The sequence below is a fragment of the Lathyrus oleraceus genome, chromosome 6 (assembly GCF_024323335.1).
Source record: "Lathyrus oleraceus cultivar Zhongwan6 chromosome 6, CAAS_Psat_ZW6_1.0, whole genome shotgun sequence".
Lineage (NCBI taxonomy): Eukaryota > Viridiplantae > Streptophyta > Magnoliopsida > Fabales > Fabaceae > Lathyrus > Lathyrus oleraceus.
This window is the reverse complement of record NC_066584.1, coordinates 495,151,905-495,179,537: the sequence shown is the minus strand read 5'-3', so window position 1 is coordinate 495,179,537 and position 27,633 is coordinate 495,151,905. Positions and strand designations below refer to the sequence as shown.

Here is a 27,633-nt window from a genome sequence, read left to right as displayed (position 1 = left end):
AAGCAATACAAGAAATGCATGCGCCCAAAACTAAGAAGCAAGTCCGATGTTTTCTTGGCCGCTTGAATTACATTTCGAGATTTATATCCCACATGACTGCCACATATGCGCCTATATTCAAGCTCCTCCGAAAAGATCAGCGTCATGATTGGACTGAGGATTGCCAGAAGGCCTTTGACTCCATCAAAGAGTATTTGTCTGAGCCTCTGATTATGTCTCCGCCTGTTGAAGGGAGACCGTTGATTATGTACTTGACCGTGCTTGATGATTCCATGGGTTGTGTCCTTGGTCAGCAAGATGAATCAGGAAAGAAAGAATATGCAATATACTACTTGAGTAAGAAGTTCACCGACTGCGAGTCTCGGTACTCTATGCTTGAGAAGACGTGATGTGCTTTGGCTTGGGCTGCTAAGCGTTTACGCTAATATATGTTGAATCATACAACTTGGTTGATATCCAAAATGGATCCAATCAAGTACGTCTTTGAGAAGCCTACTTTAACTGGGAGAATTTCCCGTTGGCAGATGTTGTTCTCTGAGTATGATATCGAGTATCGAGCTCAAAAAGCTATTAAAGGTAGTATCTTGGCTGACCATTTGGCGCATCAACCAATTGAAGATTATCAGTCGGTGCAATACGACTTCCCTGATGAGGAGATTCTATATTTGAAGATGAAAGATTGTGGTGAGCCTACGCTCGATGAAGGGCCAGAGCCTGGTTCTCGATGGGGTATGGTGTTCGATAGTGCTGTCAATCAGTATGGAAATGGTATTGGGGTAGTGATTATTACTCCTCAAGGCACACATTTTCCTTTTACATCAAGGCTAACTTTCAAATGCACGAATGATATGGCGGAGTATGAGGCTTGTATTATGGGTTTGGAAGAATGTATTGATCTTAGGATCAAACATCTTGATGTTGATGGAGATTCGGCCCTTGTTGTTAATCAGATTAAGGATGAATGAGAGTCGAATCAGCCTGGCCTCATCCCCATATAGAGATTATGCAAGGAGGATTTCAACTTTCTTCACTAAAGTTGACTTTCATCATATTCCTCAAGATGAGAATCGGATGATGGATGCTCTCGCTACGCTTGCTTCAATGATTGTTGTCAATTATTGGAATGAAGTCCCCAATATTATTGTGATGCGCTTGGATAGACCAACTCATGTGTTTGCAGTTGAGGAGGTGAAAGATGATAAGTTGTGGTACTATGATATCAAGTGTTTTCTTCAAAGTTAGACTTACCCGCCCGGGGCATCTGTTAAAGATAAGAAGACTTTAAGGAGATTATCTGGCAGTTTCTACCTTAATGGTGATGTGCTTTACACGAGGAATTTTGACATGGTTCTGCTCAGATGCGTGGATAGACACGAAGCAGACTTGTCGATGACTGAAGTCCATGAGGGTTCATTTGGTACTCATTCCAATGGACATGCTATGGCGAAGAAGATGTTGAGAGCAGGCTACTATTGGCTGACAATGGAGTCTGACTGCTGCAAGTTTGTGAAGAAATGCCGTAAGTGTCAGATTTATGCGGATAAGATTCATGTTCCCCCGACACTTCTGAATGTTATTTCCTCACCATGGCCTTTCTCCATGTGGGGAATTGACATGAATGGCATGATTGAACCGAAGGCGTCAAATGGTCACCGTTTTATTCTTGTAGCTATTGATTACTTCACCAAGTGGGTTGAAGCTGCATCGTATGAAAATGTGACCAGGCAGGTGGTTGTGAAGTTTATCAAGAACCAACTCATATGTCGATATGGTGTGCCAGACAAGATCATTACTGATAATGGATCTAACTTGAACAATAAGATGATGAAAGAGATGTGTAGTGAGTTCAAGATTACACATCATAATTCTTCTCCATATAGACCCAAGATGAATGTGGTTGTTAAAGTTATGAATAAGAACATCAAGAAGATTATTCAGAAGATGGTTGTTACGTACAAAGATTGGCATGAGATGCTGCCATTTGCTTTGCATGGCTATCGTACATCTGCCCGCACTTCAACAGGGGCAACCCCTTTATCTCTTGTATATGGCATGAAGGTTGTGCTCCCCGTAGAGGTCGAGATCCCATCAATGAGAGTCTTGATGGAAGCCAAGTTAACTGAAGCTGAATGGGTTCAGAGTCGTTATGACCAACTGAATTTGATTGAAGAGAAGAGATTAACTGCCATGTGCCATGGTCAGTTGTATCAGCAAAGGATGAAGAAAGCCTTTGATAAAAAGGTCAAGCCTCGCGTGTTCTGAGAAGGTGACCTCATGCTCAAGAAAGTCTTGTCTTTTGCGCCTGATTCCAGGGGCAAGTGGACTCCAAATTATGAAGGTACATATGTTGTTAAGAGATCCTTTTCAGGCGGTGCTTTGTTGCTCACAACTATGGATGGGGAGGAGTTCACTCGTCTTGTGAATTCAGATGCAGTCAAGAAATACTTCGCCTAAAAAATAAAAATAGAATAGCTCTCTAAGTTGAAAACTCGAAAGGGCGGCTTAGGCAAAAATGAGCGTCTCGGTGGATTGAAAACCCGAAAGGGCGGTCCAGGCAAAAGTTAGAGACATGAAAAAAAAGAGAATGAATATATATATATATATATCCCGCTAGATTGAGTACCTCACCCTGGGGCAATCTAGGCAAAAATTAGGGATTTGGCAAGTAACTGCATCGTGACAAGACTTTGTTCTAAAGTTGTCATCCGTCAGAGATTCTCGCTCAGTCGTTATCAACTGAAGTTTCGAATACAGTGGATTCAGAGTTGGTGGAGAAACGTTCATTATGTTCAATGTAGCCCTTTTCCATGTAAATCACCAATTTCAAATTTGTAAAGATCCATGGAGTCTCGCCATTTGTGGACTACCATTCTCTTAAATAAATTTGAGACTTTATCCAATTCTTTACACTCTTATTTGGTTCTGTTTAACAAATGTTTGCATGTTTTAATTGATAAATATCATTGTTTTAAACAAATAAAGTTTTCATGAATAAACTGTTTTTAAACAAAATGAACATTCACAATGATTGAAAGGATAAGTGGGATGTCCTCAGTGCTTTCCCAAGGATAGTATGATCATCAAAGGGTAAGACATTTGTTCATATTCTAGCATTCTTATATCCTCTTCATCAGTATTCAGGTTGTCTCCCTAGTGAGCGCAGAAAGAATAATACATCATCAGCTTCCCAGAGAGTCTGGCATTAGCATTTGTGTTTTATCAATTATATGGTTGTCATCCCTTGTGCGGACTGACCTAAAATCCCTTATAGATGGATAAAAGTTTATATGCTTTAAATGGAGGATATTCCTTATCTCTTTATCCTGACTTTCTACTCACGAGGAAAATTGTCTTTCCTGGCCTGAGTAAGAATCTCCAACGGAGTATCCCCATTATGTCGCTTGTCGATGGAGGATTCATTTCCAATTTCCCCAGCCAAGGTGATTCCCCCAAGAGCATTTGCAGCTTGTCCCCAGTAGGGTTTCCAGATCAGAGTTTGATGTTCGTATCTTCTCCGAGTCTGAAGTTTTCTTCTAGCATTGAGAGCTGGTGTTGAAGACGTTTATTTCCTTCCCCAGTGGAGCAAAATGCTATATTTCCCTTTTGCAGAGTATCCTCTCTGGCAGATAGAAGGGAGTGTTTTGATTGATGTACATCTGATTGGTGGTTGTTCCCCATGGCATATTTTTTGCATCTTCCTTGTACCAGGATTGTTTGCTCCTAGAAGATTTCATCTGTGCAGGGTGTTATCTCCTGCAGTTGGAAGCTTTGACTTTTGCCTGTCCCTAGCCGTGGTCAACATCTTCCCGTGTTTATTTTTCTTCCAGGGATAATCCCCACCAGAGCTGAGTTCTCTGTTTGGTTATCTTCTTTCGCTGCTCCTGAATACATCTTCTTTGTATCCTCGGTGAGTGTAGCTTTGGGATAGGTTTTGATATCCCCGAGGATTTATTTTCATCCTTCTCGGTTTGTTCCCAAGCTGAGCTCTCCAGTAGGCTTCGCCCTTCTTGTCGAGATGTTTGCCAAGTGTCTGTGCGTGATTCTTGGACTTGTTTAAGTTAGATATGTCTGTTTGTCAGCATTAATCATACACAAATCATGCATATACATGCATAATCATAACATTCAGATATCCATGTTGCATTCTTTGCCATATACCTTTGCTTGTTATCTCCTGCTATTGGTGAAATGTTCTTCCCCAAGCAGATGTTTGTGTCTGATCTCTCCATATAGAGTCATCCCCATGAGCAGAAAGTGTCTATCTTTCCTTCTTCCTTCCCCACTGAGTTATGTCCTCGTGGATGATTATTGTTTCAGTTTCCTCCCCAGTTGTGTATCGGGGTGGAATTACTCCCCTGAGTTATATCCTCATTGGGTTGAGTCTTGTTTGATTGTGTCTTTCTAGTTTGTCCATAGATTGATTTCCTTTCTTGTCACCCCCTGCAATTCCCGGTGGTTCGTTTGTTCAATTGCTCAGTAACCAGTAATTGTTCATCCTTCCCTCAACGGATTTTTGTGGTTTTCTACCCAGTAACCGGTAGATGTAATCCCCTCTTTGTTGGTTATCTTTACCCAGTAACCGGTATTGATATTCTTTCGTTTTTGAGTATACCACCCTGTAACCAGTGATATATCTCTTGGATAATTGCTTTTGTCAGACAATTTATCCATAGCGAGTCATCTTTCATTTACCCTTGTTTGATAATGATTGTTTCTGATAACGCGAAAACACATCAGATATTTGCCTTGATTTACACTCAAAGATCATACCATTTTAATTAATATCCCGATTATTCTGCAAGTATTCGAGTTGTTTTTGTAGGTATTTAAATCTCCAAGCATTAATGAGCAAAATGAAGAAAAGGAAGAAAAAGAAGAAGAAACAGATGAGTAAGCATAGGAAAAAGCAGAAAACCAGAATGCAGAATTTGTTGATGTGAAGACCGTCACAGCTTCATGACGACCGTCGCCTGTGACGACCGACACAGGCCCATGACGAGCGTCACGCGGCCATAATTTACGTTTTGAAACAGTCAATCACAGGCACCCAAACGTGCCTAAAATCTCTCCAACAGCATGACTCCCACGGATTCCTCATTCAAACCAAGTCTTCCTTAAATTTCTCAACCGCCAAGACCTAAAGGAGCAATATATAAAGGACCAATGTTGGAAAAATTGGGGACACCTATATTTACACTTACGCTCTGCAATTAGTTTTTACAGCTTTCTACCTTTTTGGTTATTTTCTTTTCAGCAACTTTGTTTCCGTTGCCTTAGTTCATTCACCATTCTTTTTAGAATTCCTTTTTCCCTTTTCCTTTCCGTTTTCCAGTTAGCCATAGTAGTAGTTTCCTACACTGGGGAACTACTACACTTTATTTAATTTTAGTAAACAATTTGTATTGAAGAAGCAGAAGTCTACCGACTTGTGGAGGATTGCTCAAGTACTCTGAGATTCGCTTTACTTTGTTACTTCGATTTTCAGGTTTTTATTGAATTATTATTATTATTGCCCAGTTATTATTATATTTATGTTTGCCGCAATGTTGATATGTTTATGCTCTGTGTTTTCCTTATTTAACATGTTCGGCTAAATTACCGGTATCGGTATGTAATAATTCAATTTGATGGGATTTAATAATAATCGGTGAAAACTCTTTTTCTCACACAATCTTTTAGGCCGAGGTTTTTAATTTAAATTTAATTAACTTTATCACAAAAGCATGAGAAGCTATTTAATACGGTTTTTCCACGAGAGTGGGAAATTAACTAAGGTGAGAACCAACAATCGCGAGAGCGTGAGGCTCGAGTTGGATAGTAAAAATTAGGCATTGAGTTTAAAAACAGCGAGAGCACTTTAAAAGCAATTAGAACTTATTTATTTTCAAAAAGTAATTTTAACTTCAAATGGGACAGCGAGAGCGTACATTCTGACTTAAAGCTATGGGCCGAATCAACAATCACGAGAGTGTGAGATAAAGCCTTTTAAATAAATATTTTCTACTGAGAGATATTTGGCATTTAAACTATTCACCGGTGACTTATCGAATCCCTGACAATTAATGCATTGCATACTGATTCCTTCCATCAATTCTTTCTTAAAACTAAATTTCCCTTAGATTTACTATTTTACCCCCAAACTTCTACTAATCATTCCCTTAGCTAAACATAGTGATGTTAGCAACACTAGTTTGACCATAGGTCCCTGTGGGATCGATATCTTTTAAAACTAAAGCGACTGGACTGTGCACTTGCAGTCAAGTACCCGATAGACTACATTTTATATATAGTTACGACAAGCATCAAGTTTTTGGCGTTGTTGCCGGGGACCTATTTTAGTCGAATAGTGCGATTCTTTCGTTGCACGGTATAGACTAAGGTAAAAATAAAACTAATTTACTCTCCCTTATTTCCCCGATTGTATGCCAAGTACTCGCTTACAAGGCGATAACTTAGCACCACCAGTCCAAGAATTAGAGCGTTTTTTATACGTAAGACGCCGAATACAAGAATATCAACAAAAGTATGATATTCCCGATATCTTCTCTCCTCATAAACCAGAAGAAAAACCAACCATGGCTGAAGAAGGACCACATAATTGTCCTCTTAAATTCTACGCTACCCCGTCCCAACAAGAACCTCACAACAACATTGTTGCCCCCGCTATCAATCGAAATGATTTCGAGCTGAAACCCTCACTATTATCAGTCGTTCAACAACATCAATTTGCTCGAAATCCTATGGGCGATCCTAATGAACACCTGACCAAGTTTGTGCAGTACGCAGACACTGTAAAGGCGAATGGTGTATCTCAAGATGTGATAAGACTGCGCCTCTTTCCTTTCTCACTAAGAGACAGAGCTTGGGCTTGGTTGCAATCCTTGCCATCCAACTCCGTTACAACATGGGAAGAACTAAAGAACGTTTTCTTATCCCGATATTTTCCGCCGAGCTAAACTGCTATGCTGAGAGCTCAAATCAACGAATTCAGGCAAAACGATGTGGAATCTCTATACGAAGCATGAGAGAGATACAAGGACATGATGAGGATATGTCCACATCACGGTCTCGAAGACTGGGTGATCATTCACACATTTTACAATGGGCTTCTATATAACACAAGACTGACAGTAGACGCTGCCGTGGGCGGTGCACTTATGGATAAGCCATACAATGAAGCCTATCAACTCATTGAAAACATGGCCCAAAATCATTGCCAATGGGAAGGTGAAAGAACTCCAGTGGAAAAGTCCCAGACAAAGGGTGGAATGTACGAAATCAGTAGCCTTGACCATGTTCATGCAAAGGTAGATGCCCTTGTTCAAAAATTAGACAACTTGACTATACCACCCGCAGCCACCGCGGCTGCTGTAACTCCAAACTGTGAGTTATGTGGAAACCCTAGACACACTGCACAAGAATGTCAAATATTAGCAGGAGTCCCAACCGATCAAGTGAATTACACACAAGAAAATCCCTATTCGAATACCTACAACCCAGGTTGGAAAAACCATCCTAATTTCTCGTATAAGAATAACAATGCCCTATATGCACTTGGCCAAGCACCAGTTGTTCCGCCTGGATATCAAAAGCCAGCTAATAATGCTCCTAACATGCCTAGGAAGTCAAATCTCGAATTAATGATGGAAAGCTTCATAGCTATCCAAGCTCAGACAAACAAAGACTTCTTGAACAAAAACATACATACTAGTGAGCAACTTAAACAACTAGCGAACAAAGTAGACACCTTAGCCACCCACAATAAAATGCTTGAAACACAGATTTCACAAGTGGCTCAACATCAAGCATCTACAGCCGCTCCAGCTGGAACATTTCCTGGACAACCGCAACCTAATCCAAACGGACATGCAAATGTCATTATACTGAGGAGTGGAAAAGAAGTAGACGGACCCGTAGATCCAAGACTCCCAAACCCTGCCATGTACCAAAAACCAGACAAAACCTCAACTGAGCAGGTGAATGAACCAAAGGAAATAGAAGATAAAACCCAAGAGGCCGAAGAGAAAGAGAAACCTTATGCGCCTTCACCTCCTTATAAACCACCCATTCTGTATCCCTAAAGACTCATAAGTTCTAAAACTACAAGTCAATTTAGGAAACTTGTTGAACTTCTGAAGCAACTAAACATCACGATACCCTTTACAGAAGCCATCACACAAATGCCCTCCTATGCCAAATTTCTTAAGGAAATCCTATCCAATAAGAAAAAGATTGAGGATAACGAAACAGTTACACTTACTGTCGAGTGTAGCGTAATAATCCAAAATAACATGCCTCCCAAACTAAAAGACCCAGGTAATTTCTCCATACCCTGTGTCATTAGAAAATTCGTCATAGACAAAGCTCTATGCGATCTAGGAGCCGACATTAGTGTAATGCCCTTAACTATCTGTAAAAGGCTCAGTATGGGAGAATTAAGACCGACCAAGATGTTTGTCCAATTAGCTGACCGCTCAATCAAATATCCTGTCCGTATACTACAGAATATCCCAGTACGTGTAGGACAATTTTACATTCCTACAGACTTCATAATCATGGACATCAAAGAAGATGCCAGTACACCTATCATACTAGGAAGGCCATTCTTGGCAACCGCCGGAGCCATAATAGACGTAAAGAGAGGTAAGCTAACATTCGAAGTTAGAGAGGGAAAGGTTGAATTCATCTTAACACAATTCTTACAAGCGCCAGCTATAGACGATACCTGTTATCTACTCGATGTCATAGACGAGTGCGTGAGAGAGATGGAGATGCAAGAAACCACATACTCTGATATAATGAAAATCCAAATCCCTCCAATCTTTGAAGACGAAATTGGCATGAACCATACCAAAACGAAAGTCTAAGAGAATGCTTAGCACTTACACCTAACCACATGCCATGCCCAAAGAAACCTGACTTGGAACTAAAAGAACTACCAAAGAACCTAAGATACAAATTCCTAGACATTGAACTGAAAAGACCAGTAACAGTCAACGCTGACTTGGGATAGATGGAAACTGAGAAATTACTAGAGGTCCTAAGGAAATATCCAACTGCGTTAGGATATAACATCGTCGATCTAAAAGGAATAAGTCCTTCTATCTGTATGCATCACATCATGCTGGAGGAAGATTGTAAAACCTCTAGAGAACACCAGAGAAGGATCAACCCAATCCTAAGTACGGTAGTCAAGGATGAAGTAAAGAAACTTCTAGATGCTGGAATCATATACCCGATCTCCGATAGTCAATGGGTTAGTCTCGTTCATGTAGTACCCAAAAAAGGGGGTGTTACAGTCGTTAAGAACGAAAAGGGTGAATCTATAGCACAAAGAGTTATGACCGGAAGTAGAATGTGCATCGACTGTAGAAAACTAAACAAAGCCACTCGAAAAGATCATTTCCCTCTACCCTTCATTGACCAAATGCTTGAACGATTGGCTAAACATTCTCACTTCTGCTATCTAGACGGTTATTCAGGATTCTTTCAAATCCCAATCCATCCTGACAACCAAGAAAAGACTACCTTCACATGCCCTTATGGTACATTCGCTTACTGACGAATGTCATTTGGACTATGCAACGCTCCCGCAACATTTCAAAGATGCATGATGGCAATCTTCACCGATTTTATAGACGACATCATGGAAGTCTTTATGGACGATTTTTCTGTTTGTGGGCAGAGTTTTGAAGGATGTCTATCAAACCTTGAAATGGCACTCGAAAGATGCGTGAAAGTAAACCTTGTTTTAAACTGGGAGAAATACCATTTCATGGTTCAACAAGGAATCGTGTTAGGTCACATGGTATCTGACAGAGGAATTGAAGTAGACAAAGCTAAGATTGAAATCATAGAGAACCTTCAACCTCCGAAAACCGTACGAGAAATACGAAGCTTTCTAGGACACGCCGGTTTCTACCGACGTTTCATTAAAGATTTCTCGAAAATTACCAAGCCACTTACAGGTTTATTAATGAAAGATGCTGATTTCATCTTTGACGAAAAATGCTTAACAACGTTCAACCAACTAAAAACATCTTTAATCACCGCACCCATAATGCAACCACCTGACTGGAGATTACCTTTCGAAATCATGTGCGATGCGAGTGATTACGCAGTAGGCGCAATACTAGGACAAAGAAAGGATAAGAAGCTTCATGCTATTTACTATGCGAGCAGAGCACTAGATCCAGCCCAAATGAACTACGCCACCACTGAAAAGGAACTTCTAGCCGTCGTGTTCGCCTTGGACAAATTCTGTTCCTACCTAGTAGGGGCAAAAATTATCATCTATACCGACCACGCCGTTATTAGATATCTGCTAAGTAAGAAGGATGCCAAACCAAGACTTTTAAGATGGATCCTGCTCTTACAAGAATTTGACTTAGAGATAAAAGATAAGAAAGGTACTGAAAACGTAGTAACGGACCACTTATCACGAATCGAAGGGAATAAACCTGAACAAATTCCAATTAACGATGATTTCCCTTACGAACGACTCATAGCCCAAATGGAAAGCGATATGTCTAAACTAACATTAAACGATACCGAATCCATGGAAGAAATACATGTGAATGCAACTCTACCGTGGTATGCTGATTTTATCAACTACCTAGCTGTCGGAGTACTTCCACCGAACCTATCTTACCAACAAAAGAAGAAATTCTTTCACGATCTAAAACAGTACTACTGGGATGAACCTCTGCTTTTCAAAAGAGGTACCGACGGTATTTTCCGTCGATGTGTTCCTGAGGATAAAATAGATGATATAATCTCTCATTGCCATTCCGCTCCCTATGGAGGGCATGCAAGTACCTCAAAGACATGCACTAAGATCCTACAATCAGGCCTCTTTTGGCATACTCTATGGAAAAACGTCCATAATGCGGTTATAAAATGCGACTAGTGCCAACGCACTGGCAACATCTCAAGACACGATGAAATGCCACAAACGGGAATCTTAGAAGTGGAAGTCTTCAACGTATGGGGGATTGACTTCATGGGACCATTCCCACCTTCTTCTGGTAATAAATACATACTCGTTGTTGTCGACTATGTTTCAAAATGGATGGAGGTTGTAGCTTCTCCAATAAATGACACACGAGTAGTGATCAAGTTATTCAAGAACATTATCTTTCCCAGATTCGGTGTGCCAAAATTAGTAGTTAGTGACGGTGGATCCCACTTCATATCGAATATCTTTGGAAAACTTCTTCTGAAGTATGGAGTCTGACACCGTGTAGCAACACCGTATCATCCACAAACTAGCGGGCAATTCGAAGTCTTGAATCAAGAAATCAAACAAATTCTAGAGAAGACCGTAGGAATATCCAGAAAAGACTGGTCATCAAACTAAACGAAGCTCTGTGGACCTACAGGACGGCTTACAAAACCCCAATAGGAACCCCACCCTTCAAACTAGTCTATGGTAAATCATGCCACCTCCCTGTGGAATTAGAACACAAAGCATATTGGGCAATTAAGATCCTAAATATAAATTATACTTCCGCAGGCGAGAAACAGATTTTGGACATTCATGAATTAGAAGAGCTGAGATTGGACGCCTACGAGAATGCCAGGATCTACAAAGAGTGAACCAAAAGATGGCATGACAAACGCATTTCTAGGAAGGAGTTTAATGTCAGCGACGTGGTGCTACTATTCAATTCAAGACTTAAACTTTTTCCAGGAAAACTCAAATCTAGGTGGTCCGACCCTTTCGAGATCACCAAAGTCCTCAAAAGCGGTGCGATAGAAATAAAAGGTAGGAATAGTGACCCTTTTATAGTAAACTGACAGCGACTAAAGCATTATCATAATATTGAAAATAGAGACTATTCGAACAGTCTCAGACTCATAGAGCTGCCCGCTCAACCCCAAACCTAGTACACCGCGACGCTACTGTCGAACTTACGACATTAAACAAAGTGCTTAGTAGGAGACAACCCACCCCTTTTTTTTTGTTATCCTTGTTACGAACTATTTTCCTTCTTTGATTTTCTTCTTTATTTTTTGCTCCCCTCTTCTTGATTCTTTGCAGTCATTCTTGTCGCTTCTAGTTACTAACTTAGACATATTGGATACTGATAAACAGGAAAATTACTAACTAGTTAGTTACTTACTTTCATCATGCAACAAGTAGAGACAGTTTTTAGAGGCAGAGTTCAAAGAAGGAGGTATGATTATCTAGCTCGGAAGGATATGGCATTGACCATATATTATGATGGACCTACCATGGATAAGTTAGGTATCCGAGATAGCATCTTATTTATGTTTAACCAGCTTGGGTGGGAGAACGCAACCATTAAGAGATGGTTTGTCACGTACCCTGAACTAACCTTAGAATTCCTTAGCTCCCTGGTATACAACCCCGAGCATGGTTACGGACTTAACAAAGGGTTGATATCCTTTAGGCTGTTTAGCATGGACTTCACCTATAACCGTCGAGACCTTGTTGACCTCCTAGGATTTCCTAGTGGCCCTTTCGTCTTTATTACCCGCCAGGAGGAACTAATCGATGACATCGACCTAGATGACTTTTGGGGTAGCTTAACTGGAGACTCAAACCCAAACCCGATTGAGATTCACTCACAAATGATCCATAACCCTGCTATCCGATACTTCCATAAAATATTGGCCCACACCCTGTTTGGTAAGGAAGAAAACAACATCATAGTGTCCCGCGATGAACTTTTCATCTTGCTATGTGTCGATCAAGGTCGACATGTCAATATCGTGACATTCATGATGGAGAGATTTGTTCCCCTTGTTAAGAACAACCGTACCCCAATAATCATAGGTGGCTTAGTTACCATGATAGCAGACGCCATCGGACTTAGACGCCCACTTTACGAGCATGTACCATTTGGAAACATCCGACCCATGGATATCAAATTTTGCCTTAACCGTAGAATCATAGGCAACCTTGGGCCGGATACTTTTGATTATCTAATCAATAACTAAGTGGTCCAACTATTTACCTTGCCTAACCATGAGAGAACGAGTGTTCACAACCGTAGTAACTGACTTTATGACCTAGATGAACACTCTATTGATCCACCTTCGCCTCCCGAGACACCGCCCAAATATGAGTATATCAATGACCCTATCCATGTAGAAGAATCTGATCCTGAAACACCTCCCAACTACTATAACATTGATGAACCGGTTCCTCCATCATATGCTGATAATCTTGCCATGCTTCTCACCCGTCTGAATGGTTTCCAAGCTGACATCACAATTATGAAAGAAGAGATAAAGATCATGCGCTTTGATATCTTAGGCCTGATGGATATAGCCGTCGAGCAGTTTCATCACCTGAACGAAGTTGTTGCTGCATTGGGACAAAACCGTGGCTAATACTACTGACCACTGATTTCTCCTACTCGCACTAAGCAATGGGTCACTGCTTTTATTACTTTTGTTTGTTATGTTATCGTTACTATTTTTTTTCCTATGTTACATTTAATTTCAATTTATTAAATTAATTGCTATTCATTTATTTCTGCTTATCCATTTATTTATTTATTTATTCATTTATGCTTTTAAGTTTAATTTCTCAGCTATCATATTATACTGTTATCATTCTGCGACCTTTGATGAGAAAATTGAAAATCAGCGTGTGACGACCGTCACATATAGGGTGACGCCCATCTCACAGACGTGACGACCGTTACGGATCTACCACGATCGTCACACGACATGCAAATGACCATTACGAGCATCTGACTGTTGCAGACGACCGTTACACACCCGTTGTGCATGACGACTGTCACACCCTTGTGACGACCGTCACGAACTCCAGAGAGCTCGCCTATAAATGCAGACGCTCTTCCTCTCTTCTTCCTCATCAATCACCACTCTCATACCATTCTGCTCTCCATTATTCAATTCTTTACATTTTTTTCAAGCGTTAACTCACAATATTCCATCTCATCCACCAACACCAAAAGTTTCATACATCTTATTAATGGCCCGTCAAGAAAGAGTTGCTCCTGACCTTTCAACCGTCGTATTCCGAAATGGAGAAGTCGGCGAACGCCAAAGAGACAACTACCTCAAGTTCTATCAACGCTCCGTTCAAGCTACGAGGTATGTTGATAATGAATGCCTGACGGAGCTAGGACTTTTGGAGGGCGTGGAGTGGATGCTGAAAAACTCCATCCTAACGCAGCTGTGTACCACACCGCAACCAACCTACGAAGCGCTGGCCCTGGAATTTCTGAGTTCCTACTCCTATATCACACCCACTGGCGCAACTCAATTTCTCACCGGAGTCTCCATATTAAGAATGTTCGGCACCGAGTATTCCCTAAATCAAACCCAGATAGCGCAAATGCTTGGTTTCTGACATGGAGAAGGGATTCACTGTTGTATCCCTGACGGATGGTCAGAGATAGCATTTCAAGTGTGGCACAACCTCACCAACATGAACGCCATGAGCTGGGATACGCTTAACGCAACATATATTCACAACCCAGCCATTAGATATTTCCACTGAGTCCTAGGGCACACAGTTTTTGGAAGAGTCAGCAATCATAAGGTAAACTCAAAGGAACTTTTCCTTCTTCACTGTGTGTTTGCCCCAATTGCGTTCAGTGTCACTCCTTTCCTACTAGCCAACATCCAGGCTGCGTGCATGAGAGGCATCCAGGCATTTTGTTTTGGGGGAATTATCACCTCCATAGCACTAGGCTTGAATTTGGGAGATAGGCTAGCCAACTTACCAGCCTTGCAGGAAGAATTCCTCGACATCGACTACTACCGTGCTTCACACCTGATCAAAGCGAGAGACGGCGGGAAGTATCATCCTGTTGTCAGAAACAAGGTAGTTCGGAGTATCATCATGCCCAACAAGAACCGCACAGATCCGAAAAATATGGCAAATTGGATTTTTGATCTGGATGCCCCCGAGGCATATGAAGGAAATCCTGGTAATGGAGCAGATGAAGTCGAGGAGGAGCTTGACCGAGGCATGCCATAGCCACCTCAGGAGTACGCTGCAGAGACTTCTTCCCGAGGACAGTAGAGAAGCGAACGAAGAAGCGCCACCATGGAAAACATCTATGCCAAGATGCTGCGACACAACCAAAGAACGGAAGACCGCCAGACGGAAATGATGCAAGCGATTCAGCAAATGCAGCGGGATCAACACGATTATGCAAACTGGCATGATCAGGGGATGGCGGAGCTTTCAGACCAGATGAGTGCCCTGACTTATCGCGTAGATGCCATCCAGGAGTACACTCAGCATGTAGGATTGGATCCTACCTAGGGAGGGAGAGGTGAGTGCGCAAGATCAAGAGCCAGAGCACGCAGAAGCCAACAGCGTAACGACGAGTAGTGACATTTATTTCTTTCTTTTTATTCTGTATACTATCGCATTGAGGACAATGCATTGATTAAATGTGGGAGGATATCCTTATCACTCCTCTACTTGTTTCTATTGTTAGTATTTTTAGCCAATACAAAAAAATTTGTTTGTCCTTATCGATCATTTATACATATTTTGGCATAACAATTTTTTTTCCTTAAGATTAAATGCATACCCTACGAGTATATAGGTTGTCTTGCGGAGGTTTTGTTAGGAAAACTGAGAAAGATCTAACAAGATTGATACCGTCCCGACACCCTAGACCCCTCACTTCTATGAGAGCAGTTTGAATAACCATTATACCGACACCTTAAGTCTCCATTCTAGATTAACCCCTAGTAGTTTATACTAGTAGTCAGCACCGTCTCAAGCGCAAACCACGTGGAGAGCCGATGAATATAAGTGTTTGATGCCTACAAATTAAGAATTTCCTTCATACTATTGCTATCAAGAAATTGATGAGCCATACAAAAGGTTGCAAAGATTTACAAAAAGAAGGAACAGAAACCCCAGTTGGTTGGTCCAGAGGTACCCGGTACTGGACTCGGTAGGGAGAACTACGGTTCGATCCCCCACAACCTTCAAAAAGGGGATATATAAAGGGGTACCGCACTAGTGTGCCAGACCCCCGTGCTGAGAAAGGGATCAAAGTCACTAACCGGCTACTTCACTAAGTGCGTGCAGAGGCAAAGGGCTTAATGTGATTGCGCCAGAATGAAACCGGGTAAAATAGGAACGAAAGACACTAGATTGAGCTATAATGGCATGATTCGAACTGGCTTGTGCAAAGGAGAGATCTACGCTGAAGCTTAATGCTCGTGTCGTCACAGTATCTTTAGTGTTTTACTTAAAGTCGGCCATCCTAACAATCCACCTGACAACCACGTACGAATGGGTAATGTATTCACGTTTAACTTTGTTTTCAAATTGTATTTGCTTGAGGACAAGCAAAGATTCAAGTTTAGGGGAGTTTGATAACGAGAAAACACATCAGATATTTGCCTTGATTTACACTCAAAGATCATACCATTTTAATTAATATCCCGATTATTCCGCAAGTATTCGAGTTGTTTTTGCAGGTATTTAAATCTCCAAGCATTAATGAGCAAAATGAAGAAAAGGAAGAAAAAGAAGAAGAAACAGATGAGAAAGCACAAGAAAAAGCAGAAAACCAGAATGCAGAATTTGTTGATGTGACGACCGTCACAAGCTTCATGACAACCGTCATGACCCAGCCTGTGACGACCGTCACAGGCCCATGACAAACGTCACACGGCCAAGTTTTACGCTGAGAAATAGTCAACCATAGGCACCCAAACGTGCCTAAATTCTCTCCAACATTTTGACTCCCCCGGAGATTCCTCATTCAACGAGTCTTTGAAATTCTAGTTAACAGACTTTCGATGTCACACGGGATGTTATGACATCCAATTCTATGCAGACAAGAATTATGCAGAACTTAAAAAGTAAGTGCAGTAAATAACACAAGGAATTGTTTACCCAGTTCGGTGTCACACACACCTACGTCTGGGGGCTACCAAGCCAGGGAGGAAATCCACTATTAGTAGTATTAATTCAGACCTTAAACCAACTGTTTAATCCTATCACTTAATACCTACCCAATGCAATTTCAATCTTACACTAAGATCAGAGTTCCTACTCACTCCCCCTCAATCACCTCAATGATTACAACCTTTAATTAGATTAAAGTAAATGGTGAAGTCACACTTCAAACAACTCTTGATTGTGCTTAACAGCTTTAATCAAGATACACAACACTCACGCTTAAAAGCTTAGAGTGACACAACACTTACGACTCAATGAACACCCTAGTCCAATGCAAACATCTAGGAGATAATTGCTTGGCTCACAAGATACACCTAATACAAGACACACAAAAATACAGCAGTGAAGTATAATGAAACACTAAAGTCTTCACGCCTAAAATCCCTGAGTTCTGAATGAAGGATTGCCATCCTTTTATATTGCAGCACTTGGGCATTGTACTTGTATTTCCTGAAATTAAGGTTAAGCAAGTTGACCTAATTTCCACATATTAGGGTACTAACAAATAGGCTATTTGTTAGGTTCATTAATTGTAGCTTAGTTGTTAGTTTCCTGGTTTTTAGCTCAGCTGTTGGATTCCTGAAGAATAGCCTGAGAAAACTGCTGAAACAGAAAAACTAACCAACCTACAATTTAGCATATGCTGTCAGGAATGAATGTCACAACATTCAGTTTGACGTCCAAAGCATATACCATATGCTAAGTCTGTTATTTTTCTGAAAACAGACTGTACAAATTGTTGTACTGCAAAGGACCACTCCGTCCATACTTCAGTATCAGCTTACATTAATAAATGTCAAAACATCCAATTTGACATTTACACATAGAGCCTTATGCCATGGTCTGTTATCCTCCTGCAGAGCAGACTGAGATACACACTGAACTGTAGCAGATAACCAACCTGCCTATTTTTCAGTATATGTTGTCAATGATGAATGTCAGAGCATCCAGTTTGACATTCAGACAGTAGGCCTTATGCCAGGTCTGTTATTCCCTTGATAAACAGACTGAAATTAAATACTGAGTTATAACAGACAACCAACTATTCTATACCTCAGTCTCTACTGTTAGGAATGAATGTCATAACATCTAGTTTGACATTCTATAAATCCTGTATTAGCTAAACCTGCAGCATGCTACTCAAGTATGTCATGACATCAGTCAAGACATCAGAGTACAGTTAGATGTTCTAACATACAATGCAGCCAATCAAACATCTCCAGCGCATGTCATGACATCAGCCAAGACATTAGAGTCCAGTTAATGTTTTAACATAAAATGCAGTCAATCAAACATCTACAGTCTTCCTTAATTTCCTCAACTGCCAAGACCTACCAAGGCATTATATAAAGGACCAAAGTTGGAAAAATTGGCACATCTACATTTTACGCTATGCAATTAATTTTTACATCATTCTAGCTTTTTAGTTATTTTCTTTTCACCAACTTTGTTTTTGTTGCCTTAGTTCATTAGCCATTATTTTTAGAATTTCCTTTTTCTCCTTTCTATTTTCCAGTTTGTCGCATACGCGAAAAACAACCGGCGGGAAAAAGACACAGAGCCGCCCACCGTGCGTTATTTATCCCAAAGGAGGGAAAGGAAACGCTCGAAGTAAACCTGGAAAGGAAATGGTCTTACGACCAGAGATTGCTAGGATCGGGAGTCGGTTACGCAAGGGGAAGGTATTAGCACCCCTCACATCCGTCGTACTCGACGGGATCCACGCTCAAAAAGAATAGAAAAAGGTTGCTAAGAAACTTCTCAAAGAATGCACACACACCGGAATAAAACACAGATGAACGAAGACGGAGAAAGCGGACTCGGTAGGATGTCGCATCCTGGGCCTACGTAGTTTGTCAGACACAAACATCAGAGTCGACGTAGTTCGGGGAAACGGGGAACGTGCTCGCTAGGACATCGCATCCTATGCATACGTATCTTCTCTAACCATAGGAAGAATCAGAGCACTCGTAGCTCGGCTAACGCACGCCGAAACAAAACGCTAAACCAAAGACGCTGAGATGTCAGAGCAAACACACAACCGGAAACAGACTGCCAAAGGCTGGTCTTACATCTGACTCCGAACAAACAAACACAAACGAGGAAACGGAATGCCAATCGCTGGGCTTACATCCGACTCCGAACAAAGAAACGCAAATAGGAAACCAAATGCCAATCGCTGGACTTACATCAGACTCCAGACAAAGAAACGCAAACAGGAAACCGAATGCCAATCGCTGGACTTACATCAGACTCCAGACAAAGAAACGCAAACAGGAAACCGAATGCCAATCGCTGGACTTACATCAGACTCCAGGCAAACGCACACGAAAAGAAGAAGGGTCACGATTGCAACTAGGGCAAGAGAAAAGGAAGGTCTCGATCGCAACAAGGGCGAGAGAAAGGACCAAAGTTAGTTGTCAGTCAAACTCGACAAGACATCGCATCTCGTGCCTACGTATCTCATTTGACCATGAGAATCAGAGTTGCCGTAGTTCGGCTAAACTATTTCTATTTGTTTTGTGTTTTTTAGATGAACAACGTCACTATGCAATCTACCGGATGCTCGACCTTGGGAGACTTACTCACCTGTAGTAGAAGGAGTTAACGTGTCCTTAAGAGGGGATAATGTTTGTTTGTGTTTTAGGAAAGCTCAAGCAAGAAAGGAAGTCCTAGACGAAGGAACTGTGCTACCTTAATTGACATGCAAACGAGACTACGCGAAGTCTAGCAATCCTATGGGGATACATCACACCACACAAACACATGCAACATGAAGTAAACACACCAACAAGGGGCTCAAACATCAAGGGTGAGGCTTTAGTCAAGGGGTCATATCAACCTCGACAAACAAGTCGGGCTTTAGTCAATGGGTCATATCAACCTCGACAAACAAGCCAACTGTAGGGGTCTGGAAGCTCTTAACCACTGACATTGACCGTCAGGGTGAGCAGATGAAAGGTAATGAGGATTGGACCTCATAACTCTTAACCCGGGCCTGGGTGAGCTTCAATCAATGAAAACGTGGGGGTCCAGAATGTGGGACCCTACTCCACTTGACTGACTCTATATACAAGGGATCTTGGGTGTTTATTCAAAATGCATCAGCACGTAGTGCGAGCAAGATGAAAGACTCAACTGAATAGCAGGGGATTGATTGCAAATCCCTTCTATCTTCCAATTGCCTCTTCACTTAGGAGGACTTGAAGTACATGGCACAGATATAAACAAGCACAGTCATTGCCTCTTAAGGAGGACTTCAGCCAAATGCCTGCCAAATAGAAATGGCAGGGCTTCTAGGATACATGGAGTTAGAGGATGATTACCTAGGTGGTATGCCAACCACAAGCAAAGCAAAGCAACTCAAGCAATGAGTTAAAGCTACTAAAGTACCTGTAAGAAAATCAAACAAGTCAATATTCACATTCAGACAAACCAAACAGACAGTCAACAGTGAGACAACCAATATACACAATGCAAGTCAACAACTCAAGTGAGTTCATCACCAAGGAACCTACAACACAAGAAAGGTTAGTGGACAAAGAATTTTGTATCTCAATTCATGAGATCAACATCAACCATCAAGACTAAAAGCTTGAACCTGAAATGCAAAACTCAAAAGATAAGTACAAACCACTAGCACCAAGGCTAGGGTCAAAAGCAAAGTAAAAAGTCAAAACAGCAACCAATATTCAACATGAAGCATATTTAAACACATAAGAACATGTCCTGAAAAGGACCAAACTCAAATCACAAGGCAAATCCATCAACCAATCATGATAAGGCAAAGGCAATCACAATGCACATAATTGGACTTCAAGAATCAAAATTCCATATTAAAACAGAAATGAATCAAACAATCATGAAAATTTTTATGTGCACACAAGATGTCAAACACAATCATCATGCCAAAAATTAGAATCAGAGGAGCTCAATTGACCTAGGAATGGAAATGAATAAGATCAACATCAAATTGTGTGACACACATTGTCACACCATACATTCATGTGTCTAAAACATAGATGGAAAATGATAAAAATGCACAACCAAGCCTCAAAAATCATGCAACATGTTGGGAATCAGCATATCAAATTTCAAGTTAATTGGAGAAAGTATGAGCATTCCACAAGAGAATTGGTACAACAAGTCACAATGTACATCATGTTCAAGCAATCCATCACATTCAAAAATCCAGACATGATAAAAATCATAAAATCACATCATAAAATAATAGACACATCAAGGAGCATGTGAGAAAAAATTTGGAATTATTTGGATTAGTTTTCAATTTATTATGATTTTTTGAATTAGCATGAAAATATTGAGATAATGTGAACCAATTGGAAAATGTTATTGAATGGAAATTGGAGAAATGCTACAGGCAAGAATCGAACCATGTAGGCTTGAAAATATAGGCGCTCATGAAAATTAAAATCACAAAGGTTCAGAGCCAAGGATCGAAGGGTGGTACGCGCTAGCATGAAACACGATCGTTTCACTTAAACGCGTGGCAAGCCACGCAAGCGAAGTCAAACACAGCCAAGCCAATCAAAATGCCAAATGAGCGCGCACATGGACGCTGACAGGACAAAACCCTAGGCGACTTGCAGACGGTGGCTGGTGGATGATTCAGCCTTCTTCTCCGGCGAGACCGGCGGAGGAACAATGACCTTCAACGATTTTTTTTCCAGAATCCAGCAATATATACATGGTTCGAAAGCTTATTTCACGCACATCATGAATCTAACCTCCATTAAACCTAATTCTCATTAACAAAGGCAAATCGACGAAAATAAAATTGCATGGCAAAACTTTAAATGAACACATCTCAAGCAATTCTCAACCGTTTTCAATGAATTTTATATCAACGTGATCAGTGAGTCAAGATCTACAATACTATGGCAATAAAATCAAGAATCATGAGGTTCGATTTCTAACCTTCTTGACGAGCAGTTGGCGAAAACAGTGTGTTCAAGGCCTAGCAATGTCTAGATCCACTTCCTTTGACCTCCAATGAAGTTTGATGCAAGAATTGGCGCGTAAAGGAACCTGAATCAAGCTCAATTTGAAGCTCCCATTGATGCATTCAAGCTTTTGGCATGCACGAATTTGAGATGAATTCCACCAAATACACGTTGAATCTTGCTCAGTAACACTCCATACTCATGATTATGCAAGAAAATTAAGGTGTTGTGTGCAAAAATTTCAAGTTTCAATGGAGAGAAAAATTGAGAGTGAAAGAGGATTCTAGATCTGAAAATGTGTGTAATGAATAAAACAGTTACAATTAAGTTTTTATACCATCTCCTAATTACTCTGAAATTATAATTAGGCCAAGGTTAATGGAAATTAGCAAGATATAAGGTGTAGCGCACAAATGGTAAAATGCACCCTATGCATGGTGAATGAACGTGAACAGTACCAAGTGCATGCTCAAAATCACTTAAAATCATCTCATGCACATGTTGGAATTGGAATTTTGTTCATATGATGCACCAAATTTGAATTTGGTATTTTCCTTCCAAAATGGACATGCATGAACAAATGATTATATGAGATAATTTCATGCAATGCCATGATGTATTTGGAAAATATGAGTCATAAGGAGCATAATGCAAAAAGAGGGACTCAAATTGGAGTTCTGGATCAAAAGTTATGGCATTTTGAAGTTTCAAGCACACTTTGCAATCATTGGAACATAACTCCTTAACCATTCATCATATGCTCATGATCTTGGACTTGTTGGAAATGGGAGAGAAAGATCTTCAACTTTCATGTTGACCAAAATTTCATTTGAAGCTTCTTTAATGTTGGAAAGTCAAGTTGAAGTTGGTCTAAAACTTGCCATTTTTGGAAACTTGAAATTACAGGTCACTCTCCATTTTGGGAAACTTTTGATTTGACTTCAACATCTTCAAGGTAGATGTTTGACATGATGAATAAACCTCTTTTGGACATGAATGAAGTGTCTCAAACCATTTCTCCACCTCATAGCCCTCAGTTGACTTTCAGTTGACTTTTATGGGGCCCAGATGACTTGAAAATGCACTGTGGACTTTGAGCCTCTTAGCACTTGGCAAAGTTACTTCAAAATGAACCTTAGCTCATGTAAGCTCTCTAGAATACTCATGTGGCCTCCATCTCAAGGAAATGCTTGTCCTTTTGCACTGATGAATCCTCTTGATGCCAATGCTTATTGATATGATGCGATGCAATATGTAATGTTAATGACCTAAAAAAAATGAAATGTATGTATGAACGAGGGGTGCAAATTTGAGGTGCTACAACTGCCCCTATTCAATCAACTGGGAACCTGAACGGGTGAGAGCAACGGCTGTCAGACCTTCAAGGTAAACAGGGATTGAATACCAAAGAACCGTAGAATTTGCACTCTGCGGGGGATGATAAAATAAACAGTCGACTTGATATGCACTGATATCAAGGAGAGCGGGGTCATTTACCGATGGAGGCTGGTGGAACAGTCGACTTGATATACACTGATATCAAGGAAAGCGAGGCTATTTACCGATGGCGGCAAAGAAACAGTCGACTTGATATACACTGATATCAAGGAAAGCGGGGCCATTTATCGATGGCGGCTTGAACAGTCGACTTGATATACACTGATATCAAGGAAAGAGGGGCAATTTACCGATGGCGGCTTCGACTGGGGAGGAAGAGGTATTTACAACTGGAACCAGACAAGACATTTACCGACGACTCTACTGGGGATTTTGATATTCATCAAAGAAAGACTACACGACCAGACATTTACCGATGATTGGAAAAAAAAGATACACAACCAGACGTCAATGGACGAATGGGAAAAACTCGACGTTTACTGACATCGAAAGATGATGTTTACCGACACCAAAAGAAAGTACGACCAGACATTTACCGATGACTGGAAAAAAGATACACAACCAGACATCAACGGACGAATGGGAAAAAACTCGACGTTTACCGACATCGAAAGATGATGTTTACCGACACCAAAAAATGACCAGACATTTACCGATGACTGGGAAGGAACTCGATGTTTACCGACACCGAAAGATGGTGTTTACCGACACCAAAAAAGGAACGACCAGACATTTACTGATGACTAGGAAGGAACTCGATGTTTACCGACACCGAAAGATGGTCTTTACCGACACCAAAAAAGGAATGACCAGACATTTATCGATGACTGGGAAAGAGAAACCACGACCAGACGCCAACGGACGAATGGGAAGAGAAACCACGACCAGACGCCAACGGACGAATGGGAAAGAGACTCGATGTTACGGACATCGAAAGATGATGTCTACTGACACCAAAAGAAAAGAGACAAGGATACCCACGCGGGGATCAACACGACACCTACTAGTATCGTAAGGATGACATCTACATATGTCAAAGTTGGGCAGACGCTTGCCAGGGACTAAACTGGGGAGTCAAGCTTTCCTTTCACTGACGGGTGAGGAAATAAACCTCTCTGGGGATTGTCAATTCTGAATGTTGCAAGGAGCAACCGCTGCAAATGCCATTCAGATGTTGAAAACTGATCCGCCTCTGCTGGGGAACTGGTCCAAGCTTGCAAGATGCAAAGGGAGGAAAACTCCTGCTGGGAAGGCAAGTGATCACTTCGCTGAGCACACCATCTCCGATTCGATCTTCCAACTCTGTGGGGAATAGCACTGCTGGGGACGCTTGCTGATCTGTCATTCTCGAAACGGCAGAGAAACCCACCCAACTAGGGAGTCACTTGTTGGGAAAACACCAACCTCTCAACCATGCTGGGGAAACCAATTCTGAAATCGACCCAAATGACCCAACGTCACGATGCTAAACTCCTCAGAATAACATCACCGACCAGCTCAACCAATTCTTGAATGGTAACCACGGCTTAGGGCTAGTTTATGCTTGCAATGTTGATGCATGATTTTTTTCAGCGTAATGCTCCATAACCATGGAAATGCTACGCAATTAATGATATAATATGCTATGCTTATCTAAATGATGAATGCATAAAAACATATCCCCTTCCGGGGACTCTACTGGGGAGCTCGAGGAACTCTGTTGAGGAACTCAATGTCACTCCTATCTCCACCCTGCCAGGGGATAGCACTGCTGCTGGGGAAAGGATAATCCTCACAGGGGGTGACCTCCGCTAAACTCGATCCGCTTGGGGACTTCGCTGGGGGAAAACAAACAACACCCACCTCTGTTGGGGAAACAGCAACCTTCAGACTTTCTGGGGAAATAACAATCCTCAGACTTGCTGAGAGAAACAGCAAACTTCGGACTAGCTGGAGAAACACCCTCTCAACCCTGCTAGGGGAAACAGCAAACTTCGGACTAGCTCGGGGACTAACAGTCACAACCCTGCTGGGGATTACAACAAATTCTAGACCTGGCTGGGGATTACAGTAAACTTCAGGCTTGGCTGCTGAGGAAACACTGATCTCGGATCCGCTGGGGAGATAACGACCTCGAACCCGCTGGGGAGATACGGCCTATTTGACATGGATCGCCCGTCGACTCGTCGAACACTGGTGTTCACCATCCCACCATAGTACCGACTTTCCACTTTTGAGAGCTCCCAGACTCATCTGGTCTCTTCTGATTCACCACCTTGTATTCTCGGTTTTTCTCTACTTCGAGACGATCGATCTCCTCAGATCCGGGCCAACTCTCTAATCCTCAAACTTTGAAGAGTCTTCTTGATTACCCTCTAGGATCGTCGCAATTCTTTCGCCGTTTTTTCACCGTTCTTCTATCCCTCGTCCCTGATTGGACTCTGCGGGGATCTCTTGTCAAAACGCTTCACATCACAACCTGCAAGTGAGTGAAAATTGTCTAACAGCATCTGCAAAAAAGATCGTTAGATAAAAACGTGCCCCAGGCATGCCAAGATTTCAACACCTAGGTCACTCAGACTTCCGAACAAGATTTCAGATTTTCAATCTTATGAACATGCATTGGAAGGAACCTCTATGTTTCAAAATGCAAATATTCTTTATCAAACTAAACCGATGTTTTTGCAATCAAAGCGGTTATGAAAACAAAAACAAAATTATTTGACTGAATATGCATTTTATTGATTGAAAAAGGAAGTGGCTCGTAACTGAGCAATTCACAGGAAGCAATCCCTGAAAAGAGGTAATTGCGCATAAAAGGAAAATCTATCCTAATGGCAATGTGAAACCGTGATCTCATCGAGTTCCAACTCGGTTACACCTCATATATCCTCAAGACTCTCTGTGCTTTCTGCTTTCTGAACAAGACGCTTCCGACCGATCTCTGTCGGGGACTATCCGGGTGTCTTAACCAAAGCACAAACGATCATGCTGGACGTAGTTGTTCGTTTCAATCCCTCTTTTGCCTAGACCGCCCTTTCGGGTTTTCGGTCCACCGGGATACTCTTTTTTGCCCAATCCGCCCTTGTGGGGTTTTCGACTTGCCGGGTGTACAATTTTTTCCTTTTTTATCCCTTATTTTTGCCCGAACCCTTTTCATTTTTTTTTGGTTCGCCGGGATGCCCATTTTTGCCTGGACTATTTTATTCTTTTCGTCCAGCGGGTCTCTTTATACGAAGTATTTTTTAACTGCGTCTGCATTCACAGGGGATGGAGAATCCTCACCATCCATGGTCGTCAACAACAAGGCTCTGCCAGAGAAAACCTTCTTGACCACGAATGGGCATTCATGATTGGGTGTCCACTTGCCCCTACGATCGTTTTGAGGAGGAAGGATCCCTTTCAACACCACGTCTCCCACATGATACACACGAGGTCGCACCTCTTGGTCAAAAGAACGCTTCATTCGTTGGGTACAACTGCCCATGACAAACGATTGCCAGCCTCTTTTCCTCAATTAGGCTCAACTTTCTCGTACCGAGTCCTTACCCATTCAGCCTCTTTCAATTTCACGTCCATCAGGACTCTCAACGACAGAGTCTGGACCTCGACTGGTAGCACGGCTTCCGTCCTATACACAGCGAGAAAGGCTTTTCCCCAGTAGACACACCGAGGTTCGATACCTAGGAGACAAGCTTCATACTTGCCATATTGTTGTTGGTGCATTCAAATGCTAGCCGGGCAGCAAAAGGACTGTGGGATCCCCTTTGGCATAACCAAAGCAACACCAACTCTGTTACCATCCACGTTAACGGCCCCATCAAACATCGGAATCCGTTCGGATTCAGGGTCAGGCCCCTCCTCCGGGATTGGTTCCTCACAATCTTTCGATTTGAGAAACCTGATGTCCTCATCAGGGAACTCAAACTTCATCGGTTGATAATCCTTAATGGGTTGCTGGGCAAGGTAATCAGGCAATACACTCCCCTTAATTGCTTTTTGAGAGGTGTACTGAATATCGTACTCAGTCAAAATCATTTGCCATCTCGCAACCCGTCCGGTCAATGCTGGCTTCTCAAAGATGTACTTTATCGGATCCATCTTGGAAATCTACAAAGTGGTATGAATCAGCATATACTGTCTCAGTCGGCGAGCAGCCTATGCCAAAGTACAACAAGTTTTCTCGAGCAATGAATATATTGTTTCACAGTCGGTAAACTTTTTGCTAAGGTAAATTGCATGCTCTTTTCGACCAGACTCGTCATGCTGCCCCAGTACACACCCCATAGATCCCTCGAGGATTGTCAAGTACAGGATTAACGGCTGTCCATCCACAAGGGGCATCAGAAT

General features: G+C 41.6%; 1 non-coding gene across 1 annotated transcript; it reads right to left on the bottom strand.

Moving 5' to 3' along the window:
• Nucleotides 1-6,962: 6,962 nt before the first annotated feature.
• Nucleotides 6,963-7,069, bottom strand: LOC127099180 (small nucleolar RNA R71). Its single transcript, XR_007793720.1, has one exon. It is a non-coding gene; the product is annotated as a small nucleolar RNA R71 (small nucleolar RNA).
• Nucleotides 7,070-27,633: the final 20,564 nt, after the last annotated feature.